The sequence below is a fragment of the Dermacentor albipictus genome, chromosome 7 (assembly GCF_038994185.2).
Source record: "Dermacentor albipictus isolate Rhodes 1998 colony chromosome 7, USDA_Dalb.pri_finalv2, whole genome shotgun sequence".
Lineage (NCBI taxonomy): Eukaryota > Metazoa > Arthropoda > Arachnida > Ixodida > Ixodidae > Dermacentor > Dermacentor albipictus.
In genome coordinates this window covers 51,123,730-51,145,525 of record NC_091827.1, presented here as the reverse complement: position 1 = coordinate 51,145,525, position 21,796 = coordinate 51,123,730, and the positions used below count along the sequence as shown (strand labels likewise).

The window sequence follows — 21,796 nt, the reverse complement described above, 5'->3', positions numbered from 1 at the left end:
TTTCCTAAACCCCTGCTCCGGCACGTCAGTGTGAAGTTACATAGTTCAAAGCACTTTTTTTTCTTCTTTGGCCCCCGTTGTCACAGTAAAGGTTCCTCAAAAACGTAAAGTTAGGTCATTGGCTCATCGAGAGTACTATCAATGCGTGGTCTATGGATGGGTTCCAATACTCGCCGTAGGGCAAAGTAGACGGCGAAAGGAACAGCGGCAATTCTTAAATCTCGTTCCAGTTCTGACGAAGCCGTCAAAGAAGACAGCGTCGCAAGCAAAGAATAATTAGAACTCTGTTTTATTTATTTAATATTTGCTAAAATAATTACAGCAAAATTTTCCAAGTTAAGGTTTGTAACAGCGCACCCAAGACAAGGACAACAGGACGAATAAAACGACGACACGGCGCTTGCTTCTGTTGTCCTTGTCTTGAGTGCGCTGTTACAAACCTTACCATGAATCCCAACCAACTAGCCCAACTTGTCGTTCTGATGCAAAATTTTCCAACTTGTCACTTCAGCCTTACACAGGATACCTCGTATCTATGGAGAGGGCCCGCATGTTTTCGAAGGTCCGGCTTATAGGCCCATCAGTGAACGGCTTGGCCCGGGCCCACGGCTTCAAACCCAAATGTGCCTGTGTGACGCACATCCTACTTGCCACCTCTGGAAGACAAATTAAAACCAATCTCGAAGGTGATGCCTTTCCCTACCGCACGCACCGGAAGCTAAACAGCTGCCATGTTTTCAACACTACTCACTGCGAGGGCCAGCGCGGGCGAAAGCAAACTTGCTTGGTTTTCCTTTTACTCATAAACCAAGCGAGTAACCAGTGCCATACATTGAATGATTCGTACCATAAAATGCGACCTTGCTGCAAAACTTCAACAAGAACAAAGCAGCGCTGAGCGAGAAATGTCTTTTCTTTACTGCGATTTTTAAGAGAAAAAAAAGAAACGCACATTTCATTACATTTGCATGGTCGTCGGGCGGCTTATACGCGCGAAACTGCGGTGCACATGAGTGTTACAGGGCGTAGGGCTGTGTTCATGCTTGGCTCCGCGATTACAGCGTGAATCCGCGTATGCATTCGTGCCTATATAGCGGCTGGGAGAATACGTGTACGCGAAGGGACGACGCAGGACAGGCGTTTCGGAGAGCCCGCCAAGGTTGCCGCTGTCCCTCTTTTCACGGAGGCGTCTCCGAAGTCGACGTCAAGCGCGCGGCGGGCGCATCCGTGTCAAAAAAAAGCCGGCACGTTGAGTCACGAGGCAAGCATTCACGGCCCGTTTGTGGACGCCACTGCCGGTGCTGTCAAGTCGATTGTCGCGTCGACGCGAACATGTTAGGTACTTACCTTCGCGCTTTAATTTTATGCGAGGGAAGGGGTGTTCTGCTTGTCTTTTTTTTTTATCTCTTGGCTGACCGAGGCTCGCTTCCGCGAACGTTCTCCTCCAGCCGAGTGAAAGATGAAATTACTTTTTCATCTGGTTATGCTACTAGACAGCGACATAGCCGAACAATAACCCTATTTAGTACACGTAATAATTGTTTTAAGTATTCCTTCTTTCCCCGAACAGTCGTTGAATGGAATCATCTAACCAATGACCAAGTTTTAAAATCATCGCTTTCGGCGTTTGTTTCCAGTATTGAGTAACAATTTGTTTTTCTTGCTGTGCCACTGCTATGTTCAAGCTCTGTTAACCTGACTTGTATTGTTTTCGTTGCCTATGCTATAGTATTCTTTACATATGTATTGTTTCTCACCCTGCTAAAATCCCCAATGGGGATTGCAGTATTGATAAATAAAAAAAATTAAAAAAAGCCGAGGAAAACGTTAAAGTACGCTTTCTTCTGCAGTGGAATACCGCACGCCTTCACGTAATAATAGCCGCATCTCCAAATGTGAACGGCAATTTTTCCTCAATGAAGCATTCTTAGGTTTTGGGCCGTAAGTAAGCCGCAGCTAACTTCCAGAGGTGGTAAGACTCATTCGTGTTGGGTGCTAAACAAACAGCATCAGGTCAGGCATGTCGAACCGTAGACAAAATCTGATATCGTTGCATTTTGCACTCGCTGGCGTTATCCGTCTCAGCGTGCATACACGGCACACAAACGGTGGTCTCGGTTTTTTGAGGACAACCGGATTGACGAATGTGGAGCGGGCAAAAGATAGCAGCAAAAACGGGCGCGTGTATCTACCGATTTTCACTCAAATTTACGCGGCATTCCACACAGACCCTAAGATCAAACACGAGTGCATGGTCGCACTCATTCTCAGACAAAAAAAGGCGCACACACTCTACATTCCTAAAATCCGCAAACCTGAGAGTACGCTTATATTGAAGAGTGGCAAGAGAAAACTAGAGCGCCACGTGACGTTAACGTAAGCTTGTGAAACTAAAAAAGAAAGAGCAATGTTGGAGAACCTGTGTCCAGCGAAGTTTTAGGGAAACGGTTAACTAAATGTTACGCAACTAACGGCGAAGCGTAAAACTGCATGTGCTTACTGTCATCCGATGCAAACGCGTAATCTCATGCAAAAGTCACAACTTCTACATCGTGCATGGAAATATATTTAGGGCTTCTATACCTCTTGTGTCACAGTTGCACCTACTCATACTGGAGGCTTACCCAAGAATAAGCGCAGATCTCACGCAGGAAAAAAATTCTTTTTTCGTTACACAGAGCTGAGTTGCACCTAGTGGCACTATATCTTGGCGTTCGGCATATAAGATCTATATAAGCCGTTTGCCGGTATACTTGCATTCGATGCGAATATCAGGTTCGTACATGTGTCCACAAATATATCCGACGAGGAAGCGACGAACGGCAAAACTCGGAAAAGGGTCAATGAAGGCTTGGCTTTAAAATAAAGCTCATCAGGAACATGCCCTATGATCATGTGATTAGGCAAGCGGTGGCGTCGATCTCAAATCGTGAGTGCAAACCTATTGCGGCTACCAAAACGGAAGCCCTTCAGTGGATAACGCTATTTTTCGAAGAATAAAGGGCTTTACATTACTCATTACATTACTCATTCTATACCCATCGTGCATAGAATTAATATAACCAACTCTAGAGGAAAAGCTCCCTATAGCATAGAGTTTCCTACAACAATTAGTAGAGGGAATTTTGGCGCTGTGATCGTTGAGCCACCGTGATAATTATGCGCAGTGTACATGGATTTGTCTGATCTTCGTGCTTGAGGCTTCACATGTTCGTGTGGCTTCGTTTATTACGCTTTGTATGGGCCTAAATTGGACTAAATTTCAAAGCAATTTTTGCTTCTTTTAATGCTGAAGGTAATGAGACTCGGAAAGCACGCATAATCGCTGCTAATTGCAGTGGTTCCGCTTATCCATGCGGCCGCGGCGTAATGGTTTCGGTATAGGGCTTCTGTGCTAGAGATCCTAAGTTCGAAATCTGAAGTAGCACAAACTTAATAATGTGTGTTTAATTATTTATGACGCACACTTCCTTAAAAATGAATACCACCGTGCAACATCGCTAAGCAACTTAAAGCCAGAAGGACTAAGTTTAGGCAAATCGATGTAGCACCCATCATTGCAATCCTGGCTGCAGAGGCCATTACCATTAAAGATAAATAAGTATGCGTGGCATACTATATATATATATATATATATATATATATATATATATATATATATATATATATATATATATATATATATATATAATATAATGCAAGGAAAAGTTCTGTAGGTCCGGTTCATAGATACTTGAAGAAACGAAGGAGCACACTTACAAAAATTGCATCTTTAATGGTTTAACGTTTCGGCCTCGCACGGCCGAAACGTTAAACCTAAGGCAACCACGAAACATCTAAGCGGCAGGCGCTATCAAATATTTGTGATGTTCCGGCATCGTTCACGCGAATTTCAAGTCTAGTAGGCTTGAAATTACTGTATGCCTATACGCTAGCCCCCCTGCATGAGGCCGATGGCGCTGCTTAACGCACTGTGGTTGGTCAAGCAGCACGTTACATATGTAAGCTGTGAGCTTCGGCATGGGGTTTTTGGCCTGTATACAGCCATAATATATGAGAGGGATCGCATAGAAAAAATGCGATAGCTATTGTCTATTGTCGAGGACAAAATTTCCGTAATATGCGTGAGTGCGTCGTAGAGAACGGAACGAACGCAACCGAAAAAAAGAATTCGGTTATCATCCTCTTTCTCGAAAAAGCAAGAGAAAACGGGCTAACGCCGCAATACGACCTCGCATTATCACGCCGCACAATGTTTATAGATATATAACCGCTGATGCCGTATGCTTGGACGATGTGGTATATAGAACAAATATATCTGTAGTCCAGCACCTACCACTGCTTAGGACGCTCGCGCAGTTCGTAAACAGTCCCTTTGCTGGACAAGCTTAATTCAGACTGTAAGGTATGCTGCTATTACTTGCCAAAACTATTTTATTCAGGGGTGGAAACCTCATCCATCGAACCAAATAGTCACGCAATGTGACCTGCAGCGAACCGTTTGAACGCTCGTCAATGTATCACATCACAGCTCCTATCGTAGCAGAATGGTACCCACGCTGTTACGATCGCCACGTATGTTTCATGGCTGCTGAACTGCAGCTTAGAAATAGAGGATAATACTGCAATAAGGTCACATCAGTGAATGGAACCTTCAGAAATACACAATTGATCTCCGAGGCTGATTGTAGGATCAAATATGCGCACACACATCGCGCTGCGTCTTCCGTCCACCTCAACGCCAGCAGAAACTCCGGCCGTGACGCCTTAAACCACTTCAGCATGTCTCACAGAACCGTTTCCCACGTAAGAAACGCACATCATACCAAACAGACCGCACGACCGCGAAAACAAGCTCCAGAAACTACCCCCGAGAGTATACCCGCCATGCAAAACATCGCTTTCACCCAAGCCCGTATGGCGCTGCTCATAGGCGGCGCCACTGCGTTTACAGTATGGCGGCGCCTACGAAAAAACGGTGTATAGCCTAACCTAACTTTTGGGCGCTTGAAGACTTGTAGTGGTCTTCAGCGTTGTCACTTATTTTAAAGCCTACAGGCGTTAAAAGCACCCTCTTTTGGTTTGTTTTTGTTATCACACTTTCTAGCTTATTTATTGTTGTTGTTACAATACTTGGTGTTTTTGTATAGATCCACCTGAATTGCATGTATTTTTGTATTGGTTGACTGTATTTGTATGCAGTCCTGCTAGGGCCTCCTGATGGCCTATAGTTCCCTATATATATATATATATATATATATATATATATATATATATATATATATATCCACAGAGTTCACTCGCAGCGTGCGGCAACACAGAAAGGGGGGCCGTTTTCCTTGACGCCCGCGGCGGAAAGCGCCGGCCGTAACCCCTCGACCTCGCGGAGTTCAATGCTGCTGGCTGGCGACGGCGGAAGCGTCCACCGCTCTGCTCGCGCGCGCGAAATTAAACGACCTCCACGCGCCTCCCTCCCCGCCGCGTCAAGGTGAAGAGCCGGTTGCCGCGGCTAAGGTACCGTACATGGTCGCTCCGCACGTCCGTTCCGCCCTCGCCCGGTCGCGTGCGGATAGCTCTCTACTGGTGAGCGAGGAGCGGACGCAAGTTTCCCGTCCGGCCGCCTGCTCGTCTCTCATTGGCTGGTCCGAGGCGGACGGTTTGGCTGTCGTCACAGCAAACATGGCGCGTGCTCGAAGCGAAGCGAAGCAGGGACGCAAGGCCTAGGCTACAGCCGCGTCAGAAACAGTCTATTTTTTTCTCCTGTTTGTGATTTTTACCGGAGATATGTGGCACCCACGGAGATAGTCATCGGAAGAAGCAAGCCGGTGTACGCTTCCAGACCTCATCAGTGCGTGCGATCGCCAACAGAAACAGACGGAGCGCAGGAAGTGTGTGTTGTGTTTACGAGAGCGTCGGAGGAAATATTTCAAGCCGTCGACTTCGTGATTTCTTGTGCCATGCTTCGCGTGTGCGTCGCAGACGAGAACTCCATCACATACACGTGCATTCTGAGCAGCACACCTGTTCAAGGCGTGTTGAAATAAGTAGCGTCCGATTGGCGCACCCAGCGTACACGTTTGGTTTCTGCTCTGTGTATGCCGATCGTTGCCGCGGTGTGGTGAACGCCAGCCCTTCGCAACTTACCAAAAGTAACGATACGATCAGTAGCGATAAGTTTTTATCGCCTAGTTATCGCTGCCATTCTGCGTGTGCTATACTGCGTATGAGCCGTTTTGCCGGCTGCGATGCGCCGTGGTGATCGCGACGTTCGAGCTGTGCTCTTGCCGTTATGAAGTGCGTTTGCGAGCTACAAATCGTGATATATATGTGCGATGTGTTGCAGCGTTACTGGGTGTAGAAGTGGTCGTACTACGCGATGTTCGTGTGCTCAGAACTGAGCTGAGCATAAGTGTTGCCGATTGCGTTTTCTTATGTAGTAGCCCCATAGAGAAGCCCTATCACACCGGCCTTTTCTGCTTCGTACATCTATCGTTTGTTTCAAAAGTTGTTACTGCACGGTTAAAGATGCTTCTATCGGTGGGGGGAAATTAGGGAACAACATTATAATTGCATACGTCAAGACGTTCAGCGCTGTCGTGAAATGTGGACGCGCCTGAGAGCACTAATGTCATGAATGCAATTAAAATTTCCCGAGACAGTATTAAGAGAACGGTTAAAAAAGAAAACATATGAGAAGGTAAGCACAGCAGCTTGTGAACCCGTTCCTATAATACCTCGACCCGCGTCTGTTTGTAAATGTATGTTTTCTTGCGTTTGTCAATTTTTTTTCTATTTCCCAGATTTCTTTACGTTGGAGTTCTTCTTAGTTCTCGCATTTGTGTGTGAATACGTGCCTGTTTCCATGCGTGCTTGCGCTTACCATTATTTCTGTCCTTTTATATTATATTAGCATTTGCTTTTGCTAGTTTTCTTTCAGGAAAGTCATTACACATTTTCATAAACCAATCTCATTCAAAGCACTAACTCATGTACACGGCAGGGCAGGCCTCTTCCATCTCATTAAAACCTTTCTCACTGGTCTACCTGTCTTCTCAGTCTGCCTACTCGCTGTGTTTTCTGTCCTTGCTTCTTGTGTTGTTGCTGCAGTGTGATTAACCAACTTGCTCAAAACAGATTTTCATCGCCTATGAAAACAGAAAGGTTTAGAGATAGATTTTCTTAAAAGCGTCATGGGGGTTGCACAGCAACTTAGCCTCTTACCTCAGTTCATGTTTATGCATCAGTGCATGTGGCAGCTCGTCAGAAGTGCACATGAAAGGGTGCCATATTGTGAAACTACACCTTGCTATGCTGTTGCATTTTTCATGCAATCAGTCTTAGTAAACGGATGGTTTCGCTGCCAATCACATATGATGGCAAAAAAGTTCAACACGAATAACACTGTGCAGTGGGGTGTCATTTCCTGTCTGATGCTTTTGTCGTTGCAAAGAAATTTTTCAGTAAATGGAGCCCAGCAAAGCAGTGCACTGATAGCTTTTGCAACTTTCACCATTTATTACCTCACAAATGTCATTGTTTGAACCTGGCCGTCGATCACTATGCCGATGGCTTGTGAATTAAATAATTGCCTCAATAAAACACATTCAACTTCACTCAGAATTTTTTAGTACAAACAATGCTAGCAAAGCTATTCAGGGTGAATAATTGTGCTTACATTGGCGTTACTTGCCGTGAGATAAACAAATACAACAATGGCTGCGACATGACTGTGATTTGACGTGCAGACTGCTAATGGTGCATTTCAAGCGTGCCCTCGACTACTGCTATTAATAGCTGCCCGACTGAGTATTTTGCGCCTAACTAAGCTAATGATGTTTGATAATTGTTCTCCTATTCACATTACTTGCCTGGGCCAGGTAACCAAAATAAACAATGCCACCACATGAATGTGTATTTGCATGCAAGCTGCCAACAGTGGCTGTCATTTTCTCATTGAGTGCTGCCGTTTCACAAAGAGTGGCGACGACTTGACTGCGCTTTGACGTGCAGACTGCTAATGGTGCCTTTCAAGCGTGCCCTCGACTACTGCTATGAATAGTTACCCGACTGAGTATTTCGGGCCTAACTAAGCTAATGATGTTTGATAATTGTTCTCCTATTCGCATTACTTGCCTTGGCCAGGTAACCAAAATATACAATGCCACCACATGAATGTGTGTTTGCATGCAAGCTGCCAACAGTGGCTGTCATTTTCGCATTGAGTGCTGCCGTTTCACCAACAGTGGCGACGACTTGACTGCGCTTTGACGTGCAGACTGCTAATGGTGCCTTTCAAGCGTGCCCTCGACTACTGCTGTTAATAGTTACCCGACTGAGTATTTTGGGCCTAACTAAGCGAATGATGTTTGATAATTGTTCTCCTATTCGCATTACTTGCCTTGGCCAGGTAACCAAAATAAACAATGCCACCACATGATTGTGTGTTTGCATGCAAGCTGCCAACAGTGGCTGTCATTTTCGCATTGAGTGCTGCCGTTTCACGAACAGTGGCGACGACTTGACTGCGCTTTGACGTGCAGACTGCTAATGGTGCCTCTCAAGCATGCCCTCGACTACTGCTATTAATAGTTACCCGACTGAGTATTTTGGGCCTTACTAAGCTAATGATGTTTGATAATTGTTCTCCTATTCGCATTACTTGCCTTGGCCAGGTAACCAAAATAAACAATGCCACCACATGATTGTGTGTTTGCATGCAAGCTGCCAACAGTGGCTGTCATTTTCGCATTGAGTGCTGCCGTTTCACCAACAGTGGCGACGACTTGACTGCGCTTTGACGTGCAGACTGCTAATGGTGCCTTTCAAGCATGCCCTCGACTACTGCTATTAATAGTTACCCGACTGAGTATTTTGGGCCTTACTAAGCTAATGATGTTTGATAATTGTTCTCCTATTCGCATTACTTGCCTGGGCCAGGTAACCAAAATAAACAATGCCACCACATGAATGTGTGTTTGCATGCAAGCTGCCAACAGTGGCTGTCATTTTCGCATTGAGTGCGCATTGAGCACAAGTGGGAACACTTGTGCTATCACAAACGAAAACAAGTAGAATAGTACCACCGTCTCAGCTGGTTTGTTGTGATTACCTTGCCTGTAAGTTTCTTGTTTATATTGGATAGGCTTCCTACTTCTTACAAATAGCTTGTATACATATTTGACCTGCACCTGCAAAGAGCTGATGTGACAAAAAAATGTGTACACCTTAGGGTTATGTTGCTTTTCATGGTGTCTCAATTTACTTAATACAGTTTTGAATTTACAGATTGCTTCACATGTTTATAGCTAAAAACCACTGAAAACTACTTGCATTGTGACTGCGAGGTCACAACACGAGGATTTGTGTGGTATCCTTCCTGTTCATCGGTGTGTCCTTGCACTATAAATGTAAAACGTCACACCTGCAAACCTGAGCATCCACCCTTACATTTCAAACACTTTTTTGAATGCTTGGCAGTTATGCTGACAAGCACATAGTGACAGCAAATCTACACCACCTTAATTTAAGTGCGATGTAAAGGGTTGTTTGTGCATATCCAAGCTGTTCTAGCATGCCTGCAGGGATACAGCATTGTCCAGTGGCACCGTATAGTTCAGGCGTAACAGTGAACTAGTAAACAAAGCGGCTGATAATACTAAGCTGACTCATATGTAGGAGCATTATATCTAACCCACACGCAAAGTTGCTTTCAGTGTACTGAATAACCGCAGCTTTGATTTACCAAGTTATATTACTGCACACACAGAGCGCTGAAACAAAGTCTGTACAATGGTGAGAAATGTGCCAAGGAATGAAAGATTACTTGTGATGTGTGGATTTGAATAGTAGATGTGAATGTATACCCAATTCACCAGTATGCATGTTTTCTTTTGGAACAATTTTACATTTGGCACAGAGGCTGAGCCACTACGGCCTCTTGACTGCAAATTTCTGTGCTCTCACAGTGCTAATGGGAGTATCGTTCATTTGGCTACCCAAATAGTGAATAGGTAATAGAGCACTAGAATCTTTCAGTTTTACGCAGAACACCTTGTGCATCATTCACAAAACTGAACCTAAGGAACTATTCGCTGGTTTGTTATGGAAATAAAAAAATGACAATGAATGTTTCCTCGCTTTTTGTGTGGCCCTGTCTTCTGCCCTACGCACCTTCATTTCATTGTCATGTGCATGTTAAAACAGCAACTAAGTAAGAAAGACAAACACAAAACTACTAGCTACATCAACCTTTTCACACCACAAGAGGTCACTGAACTCACTGCTAAGCTACACTTGATAATGTCGGTTTGCTTTCAAATAAATACAGGCACTGGCCAGCTGTTTGTGTTATGCTATGCATTTTCCATTTTCCTAAAATATGGCTGTGCATGAGCTAGCAAGGTTGTTACTTCATAAATACATAAACAACATGCAGCTCATGCCCAACTAACTCGTATAACCTGATTAGAGCTTATTTTTTATATGTACAGCAATCAAAATAGAACGCGCATGTATGATGCCGACAGTATCAAACAATCTCAAGTCGAACATCCTTGTTTGGTGCCATGGGTGAGAGCGGGAGCATGCCTGTCAAGGTAGTGCTTAATTTTGTGCGCTTTGGTATGTTTGTACATTGTTGAAATGTTAAATTAGGTATATGTTAAGTAGTAAGGTGGCAACATATAGGGTAGCCAGGCTGGCAAGAAAGAATGCAATTGTTTGATTTCACTCAAAATAAGTTTTCTTATCAGCAATGTAAATTATATGCTTTCAAATAAGTACTCCCCTTGGAAACATATCTCATGAGTATGCATATATCTGCAGAAGGTCACTGCTATGCATACGTATTGCTTTAAGCCAGTCATAATGAATTCTACATTCACTGCTTAACCTTCAATTCCTTGCTGCATGAAGTTAACCACTTATGCATAACTTTTTTTTTTGCACACGGTGAGAACTTCAGTCATCGCTGAGCAAATAATTTAAGGAAAAGGCATTCCATGCATCCAACTGCTTTAAGCACTCTCTTAAAATTGGCAGAGTGAAAAAAAAGCACGAGCAAGCGTATCAGCAAGCTGTACTCGGAGCCTCACACGCGTGCTCAGTGGTAAAAAGGTGCGTTTTGGCGACCTACGCAAACGCATTCCGCGACAGATGTGCGTGTGTTCCGTATTCTTGCAAGCTGTCACTAGCACTACAGAAACCGCTCCACCGCGCTTCCGGCGACACTATCAGTTTCGCGTGACGCAGAACGCAGCACGTTGGATAATTAGAGAGGTTTTGTTCAACCAGCCAAGGCAGCTCGCACTGAAAGTAATCGTCCGAGAATACATCGCGTGCTGCGACGTGATGCGATTTTAATACATCTGTAAAAGGTGGCGCAGATAAGACGACTGTGCAATGTTTCGAAGAAGGATGACGGTGCCAATGCAACACATACGGCTGCAGAACAGAATGTGGCAGCCTAGAGTCGCATTTTCACCGGAACGCGGAAACTTGAAATCAGAGATCTGCAAAAATATGCCAGTGTCGTCTGCTGTCAAAGGTCGTTGCCAACCTTGAACACCTTTGCTCCGCCGAACGGTTGCCAGCTGTCAACAGGCCGCGTCGCCCAATAGGAGTGCGCGTGCGTTCCGGTCGTGCGGATTGAGCGTGCATCGCATTTTGCGACACCTTCCGCCTTTCGGGCTTCCGCTCGCGACCGGACGAGGGCGGAACGGACGGGCGGAGCGACCATGTACGGGCCACATGGTCGCTCCGCACGTCCGTTCCGCCCTCGCCCGGTCGCGTGCGGATAGCTCTCTACTGGCGAGCGAGGAGCGGACGCAAGTTTCCCGTCCGGCCGCCTGCTCGTCTCTCATTGGCTGGTCCGAGGCGGACGGTTTGGCTGTCGTCACAGCAAACATGGCGCGTGCTCGAAGCGAAGCGAAGCAGGGACGCAAGGCCTAGGCTACAGCCGCGTCAGAAACAGTCTATTTTTTTCTCCTGTTTGTGATTTTTACCAGAGATATGTGGCACCCACGGAGATAGTCATCGGAAGAAGCAAGCCGGTGTACGCTTCCAGACCTCATCAGTGCGTGCGATCGCCAACAGAAACAGACGAAGCGCAGAAAGTGTGTGTTGTGTTTACGAGAGCGTCGGAGGAAATATTTGAAGCCGTCGACTTCGTGATTTCTTGTGCCATGCTTCGCGTGTGCGTCGCAGACGAGAACTCCATCACATACACGTGCATTCTGAGCAGCACACCTGTTCAAGGCGTGGCGAAATAAGTAGCGTCCGATTGGCGCACCCAGCGTACACGTTTGGTTTCTGCTCTGTGTATGCCGATCGTTGCCGCGGTGTGGTGAACGCCAGCCCTTCGCAACTTACCAAAAGTAACGATACGATCAGTAGCGATAAGTTTTTATCGCCTAGTTATCGCTGCCATTCTGCGTGTGCTATACTGCGTATGAGCCGTTTTGCCGGCTGCGATGCGCCGTGGTGATCGCGACGTTCGAGCTGTGCTCTTGCCGTTATGAAGTGCGTTTGCGAGCTACAAATCGTGATATATATGTGCGATGTGTGGCAGCGTTACTGGGTGTAGAAGTGGTCGTACTACGCGATGTTCGTGTGCTCAGAACTGAGCTGAGCATAAGTGTTGCCGATTGCGTTTCCTTATGTAGTAGCCCGATAGAGAAGCCCTATCACACCGGCCTTTTCTGCTTCGTACATCTATCGTTTGTTTCAAAAGTTGTTACTGCACGGTTAAAGATGCTTCTATCGGTGGGGGGAAATTAGGGAACAACATTATAATTGCATACGTCAAGACGTTCAGCGCTGTCGTGAAATGTGGACGCGCCTGAGAGCACTAATGTCATGAATGCAATTAACATTTCCCGAGACAGTATTAAGAGAACGGTTAAAAAAGAAAACATATGAGAAGGTAAGCACAGCAGCTTGTGAACCCGCTCCTATAATACCTCGACCCGCGTCTGTTTGTAAATGTATGTTTTCTTGCGTTTGTCAAATTTTTTTCTATTTCCCAGATTTCTTTACGTTGGAGTTCTTCTTAGTTCTCGCATTTGTGTGTGAATACGTGCCTGTTTCCATGCGTGCTTGCGCTTACCAAAATTTATGTCCTTTTATATTATATTAGCTATTGCTAGTTTTCTTTCAGGAAAGTCATTACACATTTTCATAAACCAATCTCATTCAAAGCACTAACTCATGTACACGGCAGGGCAGGCCTCTTCCATCTCATTAAAACCTTTCTCACTGGTCTACCTCGTCTTCTCAGTCTGCCTACTCGCTGTGTTTTCTGTCCTTGCTTCTTGTGTTGTTGCTGCAGTGTGATTAACCAACTTGCTCAAAACAGATTTTCATCGCCTATGAAAACAGAAAGGTTTCGAGATAGATTTTCTTAAAAGCGTCATGGGGGTTGCACAGCAACTTAGCCTCTTACCTCGGTTCATGTTTATGCATCAGTGCATGTGGCAGCTCGCCAGAAGTGCACATGAAAGGGTGCCATATTGTGAAACTACACCTTGCTATGCTGTTGCATTTTTCATGCAATCAGTCTTAGTAAACGGATGGTTTCGCTGCCCATCACATATGATGGCAAAAAAGTTCAACACGAATAACACTGTGCAGTGGGGTGTCATTTCCTGTCTGATGCTTTTGTCGTTGCAAAGAAATTTTTCAGTAAATGGAGCCCAGCAAAGCAGTGCACTGATAGCTTTTGCAACTTTCACCATTTATTACTTCACAAATGTCATTGTTTGAACCTGGCCGTCGATCACTATGCCGATGGCTTGTGAATTAAATAATTGCCTCAATAAAACACATTCAACTTCACTCAGAATTTTTTAGTACAAACAATGCTAGCAAAGCTATTCAGGGTGAATAATTGTGCTTACATTGGCGTTACTTGCCGTGAGATAAACAAATACAACAATGGCTGCGACATGACTGTGATTTGACGTGCACACTGCTAATGGTGCATTTCAAGCGTGCCCTCGACTAGTGCTATTAATAGCTGCCCGACTGAGTATTTTGGGCCTAACTAAGCTAATGATGTTTGATAATTGTTCTCCTATTCACATTACTTGCCTGGGCCAGGTAACCAAAATAAACAATGCCACCACATGAATGTGTGTTTGCATGCAAGCTGCCAACAGTGGCTGTCATTTTCACATTGAGTGCTGCCGTTTCACCAACAGTGGCGACGACTTGACTGCGCTTTGACGTGCAGACTGCTAATGGTGCCTTTCAAGCGTGCCCTCGACTACTGCTATGAATAGTTACCCGACTGAGTATTTTGGGCCTAACTAAGCTAATGATGTTTGATAATTGTTCTCCTATTCGCATTACTTGCCTGGGCCAGGTAACCAAAACAAACAATGCCACCACATGAATGTGTGTTTGCATGCAAGCTGCCAACAGTGGCTGTCATTTTCGCATTGAGTGCTGCCGTTTCACCAACAGTGGCAACGACTTGACTGCGCTTTGACGTGCAGACTGCTAATGATGCCTTTCAAGCGTGCCCTCGACTACTGCTATTAATAGTTACCCGAATTAGTATTTTGGGCCTCACTAAGCTAATGATGTTTCATAATTGTTCTCTTATTCACATTACTTGCCTGGGCCAGGTAACCAAAATAAACAATGCCACCACATGAATGTGTGTTTGCATGCAAACTGCTAAAGTGGCGGTCAATTTCGCGTTGACTACTGCTGTTTCACCTACAATGGCTATGACATGGCTGCGGTTTGAAGTGCAGATGCTGAAGGTGCCTTTCAAGCATACCCCGATGACTGTTATTTCATGGTGTACTTGATGTACACAAACGTGTACAGCTATTTTAAAAATAAAATATCATTACAACATGGGCTCATGTCATTTAGAACATACTCAAAAATTTTTAGAAGTGGAAACAAAGTTTCCACTTACCGTATGCTCATCGGATACAAAGGCTCAACTCTTTGTATCCCAGCTGCAACACATGTTGCCATTAGGAAGTGCTGCATCACAACTTCTGTGCGGTAGTTAGACCCCACTGAAACACGTGTTACATCAGTGCTTTGATACAGCCACACAGATTGCACAACCTGAGGAGCAGTTACCCGCCGTGATTGCTTAGTGGTTGTGGTGTTGGGCTGCTAAGCATGAGGCTACGGCATCGACTGCCAGCCACAGCGGCTGCATGCAGAGGAGGATGATTTACATATGTAACAGTTACTCATCCCTTGAAATGTGAATGACCCAAACCTTCGCGAGCATATCAGTCGCAACCATCCAGCAGCGCATAGTAGAAGTACAAGCACAAGTAGAATAGTACCAACGTCTCAGCTGGTTTGTTGTGATTACCTTGCCTGCAAGTTTCTTGTTTATATTGGATAGGCTTCCTACTTCCTACAAATAGCTTGTATACATATTTGACCTGCACCACAAAGACCTGATGTGACAAAAAATGTGTACACCGTAGTGTTATGTTGCTTTTCATGGTGTCTCAGTTTACTTAATACAGTTTTGAATTTACAGATTGCTTCACATGTTTATAGCTAAACACCACTGAAAACTACTTGCATTGTGACTGCAAGGTCACAACACGAGGATTTGTGTGGTATCCTTCCTGTTCATCGGTGTGTCCTTGCACTATAAATGTAAAATGCCACACCTGCAAACCTGAGCATCCACCCTTACATTTCAAACACTTTTTTGAATGCTCGGCAGTTATGCTTACAAGCACATTGTGACAGCAAATCTACACCACCTTAATTTAAGTGCGATGTAAAGGATTGTTTGTGCATATCCAAGCTGTTCTAGCGTGCCTGCAGGGATACAGCATTGTCCAATGGCACCGTATAGTTCAGGCGTAACAGTGAACTAGTAAACAAAGCGGCTGATAATACTAAGCTGACCCATATGTAGGAGCATTATTTTATCTAACCCACACGCAAAGTTGCTTTCAGTGTATTGAATAACCGCAGCTTTGATTTACCAAGTTATATTACTGCACGCACAGAGCGCTGAAACAAAGTCTGTACAATGGTGATAAATGTGCCAAGGAATGAAAGATTACTTGTGATGTGTGGATTTGAATAGCAGATGTGAATGCATACCCAATTCACCAGTATGCATGTTTTCTTTTGGAACAATTTTACATTTGGCACAGAGGCTGAGCCACTGCAGCCTCTTGACTGCAAATTTCTGTGCTCTCGCAGTGCCAAAGGGGGTATCATTCATTTGGCTACCCGAATAGTGAATACGTAAAGGAGCACAACCATCTTTCAGTTTTACGCAGAACACCTTGTGCATTACTCACAAAACTGAACCTAAGGAACTATTTGCTGGTTTGCTATGCAAATAAAAAAAATGGCAGTAACTGTTTCCCCACTTTTTGTGTGGCCCTGTGTTCCACCACGTGTGCCTTCTTTTCATTGTCATGTGCATGTTAAAACACCAACTAATTAAGAAAGCCGAACACGAAACTACTAACTACATCAACTTTTTCACACCACAAGATGTCACTGAACTCACTGCTAAGCTACACTTGATAATATCGGCTTGCTTTCAAATAAATGCAGGCACTGGCCAGCTGTTTATGTTATGCTATGCATTTTTCATTTTCCTAAAATATGTCTGTGCATGAGCTAGCAAGGTTGTTACTGCATAAATACATAAACAACATGCAGCCCATGCCCAACTAACTCACATAACCTGAGTAGAGCTTATTTTTTATATGTAGAGCAATCAAAATAGAACACGCATGTATGATGCCAACAGTATCAAACAGTCTCAAGTCGAACATCCTTGTTTGGTGCCATGGGTGAGAGAGGAAGCATGCCTGTCAAGGTACTGCTTAATTTTGTGTGCTTTGGTAATGTTTGTGCATTTTTGAAATGTTAAATTAGGTATGTTAAGTAGTAAGGTGGCAACATATTGGGTAGCCAGGCTGGCAAGAAAGAATGCAATTGTTTGATTTCACTCAAAATAAGTTTTCCTATCAGCAATGTAAATTATATGCTTTCAAATAAGTACTCCCCTTGGAAACATATCTCATGTGTATGCATATATCTGCATAAGGTCACCGCAATACATACACATTGCTTTAAGCCAGTCATAATGAATTGTACACTCACTGCTTAACCTTCAATTCCTTGCTGCATGAAGTTAACCACTCATGCACAACTTTTTCTGCACACGGTGAGAACTTAAGTCATCGCTGAGCATATCATTTAAGGAAAAGGCATTCCATGCATCCAACTGCTTTAAGCACCCTCTTAAAATTGGCAGAGTGAAAAGAAAAGCACGAGCAAGCGTATCAGCAAGCTGTACTCGGGGCCTCACACGCGTGCTCAGTGGTAGAAATGTGCGTCTTGGCGAGCTACGCAAATGCATTCCGCGACAGATGTGCGTGTGTTCTGTATTCTTGCAAGCTGTCACTAACACTATAGAAACCGCGCCACCGCGCTTCCGGCGACAATATCAGTTTCGCGTGTCGCAGAACGGATCACGTTGGATAATTAGAGAGGTGTTGTTCAACCAGCCAAGGCAGCGTGCACTGAAAGTAATCACCCGAGAATACGTCGCGTGCTGCGACGTGATGCGATTGCAATACATCTGTAAAAGGTGGCGCAGATAAGACGACTGTGCAATGTTTCGAAGAAGGATGACGGTGCCAATGCAACACATACGGCTGCAGAACAGAATGTGGCAGCCTAGAGTCGCATTTTCGCCGGAACGCGGAAAATTGAAATCACATCTGCAAAAATATGCCAGTGTCGTCTGCTGTCAAAGGTCGTTGCCAACCTTGAACACCTTTGCTCCGCCGAACGGTTGCCAGCTGTCAACAGGCCGCGTCGCCCAATAGGAGTGCGCGTGCGTTCCGCTCGTGCGGATTGAGCGTGCATCGAATTTTGCGACACCTTCCGCCTTTCGGGCTTCCGCTCGCGACCGGACGAGGGCGGAACGGACGGGCGGAGCGACCATGTACGGGCCCTAAGCCCCTCCATCCGCGCGTCACCGCCGCTCTGTACCGCCAACCGCCTCTTCCCCTCACACCAAATCCGGTTCCGGCGTTTCCGCTTCCGGCGTTTGCGCTTCCCGGAGTTGCGCTGCGAGAATTTCCACTGTGATTGCAGACGATGGTGAGACGCCCGTATTTAGCAACCGGTGCTAATTTGAGTAGCTCGCTCTAGCCATTCCACCAAGCGTCATTCGTGTGCATCTACGTGCTTATTTGCGTACGCTGCGCCCGCACGCTTTGCCTGTCGTCCCCTTTCTCTGACAAAGTGCGGAGAGCCATGAGCTGGGGCACAACACATGAACATAATTCGCCGTACACATCTGCTCGCGTCACAACACTAACACAATTCGCCGTACACCTTTGCACGCGTTACAACACGCGCGCACGCACCAATTCACTGCACACCTCCGCGCATATCGCACAAGAAAAGCACACTTGCTTTCACCATGTCACTGAATGCCTTCCACGCAAATTTGAACTTGTTGTATTTCATAGCTTCACGTCATTGCAGTTCTTCACGCAGTGCACGCACTTGGGACGTTCGTTACCTTCGATCTGCCGTACGAGACAAGTTCAACCTCAGAATCAACAGCATAAACTCTATGCGTCTGCCGTACAAATTGGCGTCGCGAACTCCTTCACTAAAGTCCCTCCATACGTGCTGGCTGAAGGGGATGTATGCTTCAAAACAAGAAGAATTCAAAGGGGACAAGCTGTTGTATTCCGCTGAAGTAGTAGTTTGCGGTCGCTGTTTTCCAAATGCACGAAAAATGGGAGCGGTCTCCAAGCACCCAGGCACTGCATTCCACAGTACGTTGTCTCTCGAGGCACAACCCGTCGCAGGTTGACGCGAAGCAGCGAACACGACCAGATCGCTGATTACAATAGGCGGCGGTTCTTGGATGGAATCGCATTAACAGTTTCAACCGCAGCTGGTGCAATAAAGCCTCTCCGTAGACGCGAAAGTAAACAACGCTAAAAACATAGCGTCACTTCCACTCGGAACAGGAAGCTGAAGCTACGTAAGTTCCGCTTGACGCCGGAAGCTGAGGGGGTGAGTGGGAGAGGAGCGTGAAGGAGGAGGGTAGGTTGGCGGTACTTAGCTTGGTCGGCGGTGGCGCGTGGATGTAGGGGCTTTAGCCGCGGCCAGTGGTCGGATGCCTCGTTCCGGGCGAGAAGCGCAGACTAGCCTCCTATCTGTACGCGCGCCTTAGTCGACGGTCGAGTTTTCGCGACGCAGATATGTATGAGAATATATGGCAGTAGCCGCACGTATTAGCGGTCGTCGAGACACGATTACAACTTCTCGAGACGGTGGCCCACCGACGGCGTCGGTTGCGGGTTCCTGCCGCCCCCACACCCCCTTAAGAACCGTTTAAGTTTGATCTCCTTCCAGAGAGAAACCCTGGATGCGCTAACAGAGCTAATGGCTCCAGAAGTACCATCGCGAGTAGTCACGCCTGCTTCAGTGTCCGCGGTGGGGCTGGCGCGAGTCGACGGACGAACCGTCTTTCCTTTTTTCTTCTTTTTGCTCGTTTGTGTTTGTTTGGTTTATTGTTTCTTTGACTGTTCTGAATGTTTCGGCTTGAACACTGTCAAAACAATGAGTCAGTTTCGATTAGTTGACAATCATTGTAAACCTATTTGTGCCATCTTTCTTTCTTTTTTTGAGGGGGGGAGGTGGCGAGGGTATTGACGGAGGGTGGACAGAGGTTGACTGCGGCCACAGAAACTGAAGGTAAAATGTCTCCTTTTGTATTAGGTCTATTGTTCACTTGCTCATAAACCCAATCACGGCGGCCGCATTTCGATGGGGACGAAATGCGAAAACACCCGTGTACTTAGATTTAGGTGCACGTTAAAGAACCCCAGGTGGTCGAAATTTCCGGAGTCCTCCACTACGGCGTGCCTCATAATCAGAAAGTGGTTTTGGCTCGTAAAACCCCCCAAATTTTTTTTCTCATAAACCCAATGAAAAAAAAAGAAAGAAGAAAATGAAAATAGAATAATATATCCGCTTTACAAGGAACACTAATTTGGTTAAGCCGACTTTCAACGGCGGCCACTGACACCTGCTATTCGACTTAGCGAAAGTCCCGGACCGGCAGAATAAATAAGGCGACCCTGCTAGCTGCACGAGATGGAAACGGTGTTTCTGTGGAGTTAAGCAGCTACGCCAACGGCAACGATAACGTGGAAGCCTGACGGCGTGACATCGTCATCATCATCATCATCGTCCTCGTCATCATCATCAGCAGCAGCAAACAGCAGCCTATTTTTTTTTATGTCCGCTGAGGGACGAAGGCCTGTCCCTGCGATTACCCAGGGCTGCCTTGCGCTAGTGGATTCCAAGTTTCCTAATTTCATCATCCCACCAAATTTTCTGCCGTCCTCGACAGCGCTTCCCTTCCGTTGACACCAACTCTGTGACCCTAATGGTCCACCGGTTATCTGCCCTGCGCATTACATGACCTGCCCAGCTCCTTGTTTTCTCTTAGTGTCAACTATAGAATATCGGCAAATGGGTGTAGCTGTCGAAAACCACCACTACAACTGCTGGGGGAGGTACGCAATGCTTTATTGATTTAGTCTAATGGCAGTAATGATAAGTAGGAGTAATGGCAGTAATGGGAGGGATGGTAATTGTGGCGGCACGCCGCCGCTTGTCGCAATGCCGTATTTTTCCCTCTGCCGCTCCTCGCATTCATGGTGCTCCTCCTCGGTAGTTGCCTACGCATAGCGGCGCTGCAGAGACAATGAAATCAGTTGTTAGGCTGGTTCTTTGACACACTAAAAGTTACATGGACGTCATTCATCACGTCGGACGCTGCCGTCATCGCGCTAGCTTGCGCAAGAGTAATCTTTACCCGGAAACGTATGCGGGGACCACTACGTGTTTTGCATTATTATCAGGAGCGCCTTAAAATCGATTATGTCGCTCGGATGCTTGTTTTGTACTTGTTCTTCGTTGAACCGAATGTTGTTCTGTATGTTGCATGCGTGATTCTAAAGAATGTATGCACTTCTCACTTTCCCGAACGTTCGGAGATTGCTTCACCTCCGCCGCGGGCTGTCTCTGTATCACACTACCTTCGGGATTGGCCCACACTGTGCTCACGGACACTGACACGAAAAATGGCGACCAACGAGAAGCTTACAGCTTAGTTTCGCACAACGATACCAAAAATAAACAGTGTGCTACATCATAAAAAAGTCGCAGTTTCGGCCGAAAGGCGAAGCATCGATTGCGATAACAAATTAGTAGACGGCTATACGAAGTAGGAATAGTAGATTTACCGGCCGTTTAAACCTGAAAACATTCGCTTACCAACTGAATTAACAAGCATGGTGTCAGTGCGAACAAGCAAACATGAGCACATCCCACTCGAATAGCGCGGAGAGTGAAAACGCTGGTGTGAGCAAGGGCGGCAGCAGCAGCGAGCGAAGTGACCTTCGGGCCTTCTATCGCTTCAACGCCAGAGCGGCGCGCACAGCGCCCACAAAGTGCAAGCCGTCTGCAGATGCCTTTCAAGATACGGCGCGCGACTCCTCGTGGCCGCGCAAAGTACGCAGTTGTTGCCTTCCCTCCCGCACTACCTACACGCTCTCCTTCATACGTGGCGTGCGAGATTGGACCGCGATCGTCAGATCCCCTCGCGCCTTGCCGCGAAATGCGCTGTTGGCGCCGGGCATGCTTCCGGAGCACAATGGCGCCCCCCCCTCCCTCCTTACCGTCCCCCCCACGGCCATTTGCGCGACGGAAGAGGGCGCGTTTGCTCTGCGCTCTC

General features: G+C 46.1%; 1 protein-coding gene across 1 annotated transcript in view; it reads right to left on the bottom strand.

The window, feature by feature from the left end:
- Positions 1-21,796, bottom strand: part of LOC135910125 (uncharacterized) — a 76,850-nt gene that overhangs the window by 18,391 nt on the left and 36,663 nt on the right. The window lies entirely within an intron of this gene.